The sequence below is a fragment of the Sinocyclocheilus grahami genome, unplaced genomic scaffold (genome assembly GCF_001515645.1).
Source record: "Sinocyclocheilus grahami isolate Dianchi unplaced genomic scaffold, SAMN03320097.WGS_v1.1 scaffold421.1, whole genome shotgun sequence".
Classification (NCBI taxonomy): domain Eukaryota; kingdom Metazoa; phylum Chordata; class Actinopteri; order Cypriniformes; family Cyprinidae; genus Sinocyclocheilus; species Sinocyclocheilus grahami.
Genome location: NW_015505600.1, coordinates 369,036 through 375,444, shown reverse-complemented (window position 1 = coordinate 375,444; position 6,409 = coordinate 369,036). Strand labels below are relative to the sequence as shown.

The 6,409-nt window shown below is 39.4% G+C and overlaps 1 protein-coding gene across 1 annotated transcript in view; it reads right to left on the bottom strand.

Moving 5' to 3' along the window:
* Nucleotides 1-3,089: 3,089 nt before the first annotated feature.
* Nucleotides 3,090-6,409, bottom strand: part of LOC107551348 (homeobox protein Meis1) — a 64,002-nt gene continuing 60,682 nt past the window's right edge. Inside the window, exon 13 of the mRNA XM_016232922.1 lies at nt 3,090-3,789. The gene's annotated coding sequence lies outside the window, so the exon portion shown is untranslated. The remainder of the gene's footprint in view (nt 3,790-6,409) is intronic.

The window sequence follows — 6,409 nt, the reverse complement described above, 5'->3', positions numbered from 1 at the left end:
CTCGGAGTGGACATAACCCTCTAAAATATGACCAGTGAATGGAGAGTGGACCACATTTGCATCTGCCACGGCTACTGCCGCCGCGTGCTGTGAAGACACATGACCCTTTGTGAAAGTTTTCAAATTGAAGCAAAACGACTCGAATACAGAGTACAGATGACAGAAACATGCAACAGCACAGCCCATGCTGCACTTTATGGGAGGCAGAAAGTCCTGTTTGGGCACCTCTGTGCTTATGGAACAAATTTCTTTCAGTCATTACTCACAGAGTTCAGTATGTGGTCAAAGCCAGACAAAAGCTTTCTTCTTTCTTCTTAAACAACAGATGGAAAAGGCGTCGTCCCTATATGTCTTTTACTGCAGATAAACGAAGAAAATCAATAATCATGTTCATTTGCAACAGTCACGAAACGCTCATTAGGACATTTAGGCTACCTACTCAGGGAACTAACAGAGAACCGATCTTTCTAATGTTTTGTACAGTATGTAGGCATGATTCCTGATATCTTTATTAAACTATATAGATTTGATTAAAGGTTTAGCTGTGCATTGGCAGTATAAAAATACACGCAATGCTTTATTACACGTAGCCTACTATTGTTACACATTAGCCCACGCATTAAAATAGTTAATTACAACAGCAACAACAATAAACAATGGGTTCTTCAAAAAAAATACGACATAGGTCATATAGCCCATTGTTCATTAACATTAGCAGCTGATAACATGAACACATTAGGCCTAATATACAAAGCGTGACAAAAACACCAAAACACTTTAATTAGCCTATTTATTTTTAGGCTTGTTGTTATTATTTTTACACACAATTATCAAATTTTTAATGCATTTTAGTAGGCTACTTTACTATTTTAGTCCATAATAAATATCTGCGTAAATTTCAAGATATAAAATATACATGCCTCTTAGGGACAGTTTCCCAGATCCCCTAAAGATGGCAGTCAAACATGGGATTTATCTCCGCCCGTGTCTCCAGAGCACCGAATGGCGAACGGTTGAGGAATTCAAATCTGAGGAGCTGAAACGGTGTCATTAAAACGTCGCCTGTGTTCCGCGTTGCTTGAGAGCAAAACATTCAGAAGAAAAGGTAATAAAAATACAATGGCGATAGAAAACCGAGGGACGGGTTTAAGAAAGGGAACTTAATGATTTATTATGGGAGTGTAGTTTAACCTGGCATCACCCATTTTGTTATAAGCTGGGTAAGTTTTTCCAGCATTCACCCAAGAATAGGCTATACCACGTTTCCCTGTCGTGGTCGTATCGAATCCATCGTAAACATACATTTCGATTAGTTGTGTCTGATTTAGAATTATTTAAGCGCTCGGTTTTAGCCGGTAGCTTAGAAACTGTCGTCGTCTGGATAATGCCGTTTCAAGCGCTCTTGACGGAGCCATTGACTGAGTGAAATAAGGCGTGAGGGGGAACTAATCTTCCCATTTAAGTGTTTGTGGCAATTTTATCTAAATGAATTTTAATGCTAAACGGGGGATAATTCTTCTTTTATCCGTCCCTCCACCTCATCTAGCCCCCCGTTTGAGCCTCCTTCGAACAGGCCGCACATTTGTTGCACATTAGCAGACGTACGAGAGAAAGTTGAATATGCAGCATTTAGACAAACATTTCAATCTGCTTGCAACATGTTCTTTCTCTATATATGTGATATATGCTGTCCTTTTCTTATAGTTGGACTCATCTTGTGTATTTAGAGCCTGGTGTTCAGACCATGTTACCACTCAGTGTTTTCTTGTAACTCGCATTGCGTTATTATAATGAATTAGCCTACAACAAACAATTTGCAATTACATGCAACTCATAAAATAATAACTTCCTGTTCATTTGCTCAGAATTTAATTACTCTGTGGACACTGCTAAAAGGTGTGACCCAAGAATTTTAGATGGGATTAACATGTAGGTCTAGTTTATGAAACTTTAAAATTACAATCTGTAAGTGACTTATAGACTCATAGAATTTGATTTAAACACCTACATAAGATCTAGGTTTATGGTTTTGATATCTCAAATTTGAACACCTAGTTAATCATTTGGAGAATTAGATCAGGAGGTTTAATTTTGGATTCATTACTAAGGGTGGCAAAAGCATGTAATGCATGTTATTAAAATTAACAAGAACAAAACCTGCAAATCAAAGTAAAGTGAACATTGGCTAATGAATATAACCATTTTGATTTTTTTTAAAGATATTAAAAAAAGGTTAGTTATCTAATGTCGGATAATGATTTAAATATTAGGTTAATCAAAATGTGTTAATGAGAAACAGAGAACCACACTGTTATTTGGCATCTGAAAACATTAATGGAATTAAGTTACCCAAAATATTTAAAGGATTTGTAGTATTTTGTGAATGACAGCCATACAAAACCTGAATGTTTGGGTCAGTAAACAGCCTCATATAATGAACCAGTCCTATGTAAAATCACACCAGGCCTGGAAACCACAAATATATGAAAAATAGTTCCCCCTCTTTTTACACAAAATTTATTCATTTACAATGTATACATAAACTCTTCAAAATTCAAACAAGTGATAGCAACACGTTAAACCAATATCTCAAAAACAGGTTTGCTTAATCAAAAGCATATATGTATCCCAAATCCCATTTATAACTTAAACGTAAAAGTTTGATGGGTTGGCTTTACACACACACACACACACATACGCTCACGCTCACGCTCACACTCACTCACTCACTCACTCACACACACGCTTGTTCTTCACATTCAGCTTTTCACACATCCAGTAAAGGTAAGTGAAAATAATTTGATTTGGGGGCAGTTCCATTATGATGTACAAATTGGGAATGCAAAATGGAGGCCTCCTGAAAGGCAGGAGGATGTGGCTCAGACAGGTGGATAGCACTCAGTTTCTTCTTAAGGCCATGATGGGTCATGGGAAATCTGCCCTCCCGCAGAACAAAAAATGGCCTGGCAAACAAGTGTTCAATGAATTATTGATTTATTCACATATATTTTTTTCTCGTTTAAACGCAAAGTGATTTATGGAGGAGGCCAAAAGTCTATGGAGATGGCACACACATAGTGTGAAAAGAAAAAAAAGTTCACATCCTTTTTAAAAACAATCTATTAGAAACAACATAATATGCAGAACAATACGATAGCATTTACAATACTTTTTTCCCAGTTCTTATGAAAGTCCAATGCAATTTTACAACAGTATACAGTATGTCCTCATCCCTCCCCTTTAGAGGCTGATATAGTAATAAATTCAATCTTTCTTTCTCTCTCGCTCTCTTTTTGTGTCTAAGCAAAGGGCACCTCCTTTTAAAGTGTCCCATAGTATACAGATATCTGGCTTTTTTTTCTTGGTCCGAATCTATAGCCAAGATGCAAGCTCCTCAGTCTCGGTAACAAGTCAGTATGTAATCGGTTCTTGGCAAGCCCCAGAAAAACCAATCGCAGCTCCTCGTCTATCCGTTGCAGTCATTTACAGAATCCGTTTTAGTAAATTACTGGGCATGGATGTCCATGAATTGTCCTCCCATGGTAGGGTCTCCTGGATTGAACATAGGGGGGCTAGAGGCTGACATGGGCATGGCAGGGTGAGGTGGTCCTCCGTGCATTAACATCGCTGGGTGGTGGGGGTGTCCAGGGATGTAGGAACGCATGGGAGGGCCGTGCCGCAACTGAGCAGGGTGGTGGGGCATCTGGGAGGCGCCGTAGCCTGGTTGCCCCATAGCCATACCCACCGGGCCACTGTGTGACAGGTAATCCCCTGGCATGCCTTGCAGTCCTAAGGAAGAAGGGAAAAAAAGAGAAGATTATAGCGATTATTGATGATGAATTTGGAATAGTCAGACATAACATTTTATATATATATATATATATATTTATATTTATTATATTGGAAGGTCATCAAACCAATCGTTTCCTTTACAAGGAAGTGACTCTACAATCACAGCACCAGAAAGCATATGAGTCATGTGGTTGTAAGAGAAGCCTTTGAGAGAGGACTTTCCTCTGTAATGAATGGGAAGAGACTAGAAGAGGAATCCGTGTAGTGGGAGAGGGAGGCTCTCTAGGGACTAACTCACTGGCCTGAACATGGCACTTTACTGCTGCTTGCACCAGGGATCTGTACTCCGTGTCGTATCCATCAGGTCTGGAATCCGCCACATTCATACCCGACTAGTCAACCGGAAGTTTGTCCTTCACTAAGGTCAACCAGAAGGTCGATATGTAGCTGTTATTAGGCTTAATTTGCTAATATTATATTCATCTCAGAGAACAATGCTGTGATGAAATCTATATAATTGGCTCCCCACTGGATAACCGTGACTATAATGTGTTTATATTCTAAAAGGCATTGACTTTATTATTAGTTTTTTACATAATTAAAAAAAAAAAATTTCATCCATAAATCTACTTTTAGCTTTTTAATCACATGCTAGTAAAGGTTGTACTTTCGAAATGATATAAATGAAAGTCTAACACTAAATGGCACATAGGTGGAAATGAACTGCTGTGTGTCCACGAGTCAATTCCTTATGCCAGAGGAAGCCACAACAATGACAAATGAGGTAAAATAAGCCATGCCTTTATTCTACGTTCTCCCCTCACTTATCTCACTTTAAACACAATGAGCAAAGGTCTGTGGCTCACTCTGAGAGCCCTTCAGAGAAACGCCACCATTGTGCTTAAATTAAAGACGAAAGGTGAAAATTTACAAAGGCCGTCACTTGAGAGGCCTCACCTGTGTGCGTGCACGTGCCACGAGCAGAAAGGCCACTAACCCTGTGACAGCGGCAATACAAAGCAACAAATCAACCTTAAATAAAAAATAAAAAACATCTCTTTTGTTATTGCCCTGGTTGTAGGTCTTTAGGTTTCAGCTTCAGAATGGCATATATAATGGTTGGTGTTTTGCACTAGCACTGATGCGGTAATCTGTATGCCCCTGCAATTATTTATCACTAAAGGACTGACCCAAGCTTTTGAGGGGTCATCAGCTGTATTTGATTTCAATCCTTGAACACGTTGTTTGGTGAGGAAGGAAAACATCCAGTCTATCAGAAAAGCAATGCTTGGATGTGAAAAGGGCAGACGTTGCAAATGTGGTTTTTCACTTAATAAGTCAATCAATACATTGAGTTCCTTGCCTGTCTATTTTCAGAGGTGCCATGGGACCAAATCGACAGGGGATGTTTGACATGGACAATACAGGAGCCAAATCCCCGAAGACTTTCCCCCCTTAAAAGTAAAAGTTCAGAATGGAAAAATGGGTACTTTGACCCTGCAAAAGGTTAACAAACTTCTGCTTAATGAATGGGAGTAATGAAATTTCAGACAAAGGAGTCTCCAGCAGAGCTTCCAGCTCACCAAAGCATACCAGCTGCATTCAAGTACGGACGGGGAGGGCGACATTTTTGTCCATATGCCCATAATTAATGCTCGCTGCTCTCACTATTGTCTTGAAATTAAAATGAAAACATTTTGGCCACCCTTGGCTAATTTTGTTGACGAAATGCAAAGAACGGTATGGGGGAAATGGTCATAAAACAGTCGTTCCCTCGCTAATCAAAGGCTTGCCCTCTTCTACTTGAGTAGCTAGGCTTTATCCACGCTGACAGGTGTATTGTTTCGGAGAGCTATAAGCTCTATAATCGTCATGGGCAGAAAGCATAACGCTTTGCTAAGTAGGTTTAATTGGCTTTGGTTTTAAGTAATGTTGCAGTGTGACTGCTTGGAACACCTTAATTTCAGGTCTTGGGACTTCCCAGCAAATAACTGTTTAATCTCGCCTTGAGGAGAATTCCTCAACTAATGAAAATTGCTTATAAAATATAATGAAGCCTTGGTCTCTTAATCAAATAAGATAACGCTTTTTGTAATAACCTATTAATTTAATTGGTAGCGAAGTATAAAACACATCACTTACATTTAATTGACCTAGAAACTATAGTAACAATATTTAAATTAGACAAGGTAGGAAATTTCAGCGATGAAGCCATAAAGACCAGGCATTCTTCACCATGGCGACATATTTCTGTCACACTCTGCCTCCTTTTCTTTCCTCATTTCCCCCTCTCGCTCGCTCTCTTTTTCCCCCTCAACCCATCTCATCTTAAGATTCCACACGCGGCCCAATTACAGAATTCGGCAAGCAAACTGAGGCTGTTTAAAGCAGGTTTCTCTCGTCTCTTCTGGGAACTATGGCAGCTGCTGTAAGCAGCCATTTGGACACCGGGAAACACTTTCAGTGTTTAGATACGCACACAAAGTGGGGACGTGACGTTTTAAAGCACAGAGGTTGTGTTAGCAGCCCATGTCTCTCAGGTTAAAGACAGTGAGGTAGAGAGTCTCTTTAACAACAGAGGTATTCTGTGCTTGGCTGCATTAATGATCGCTATTTT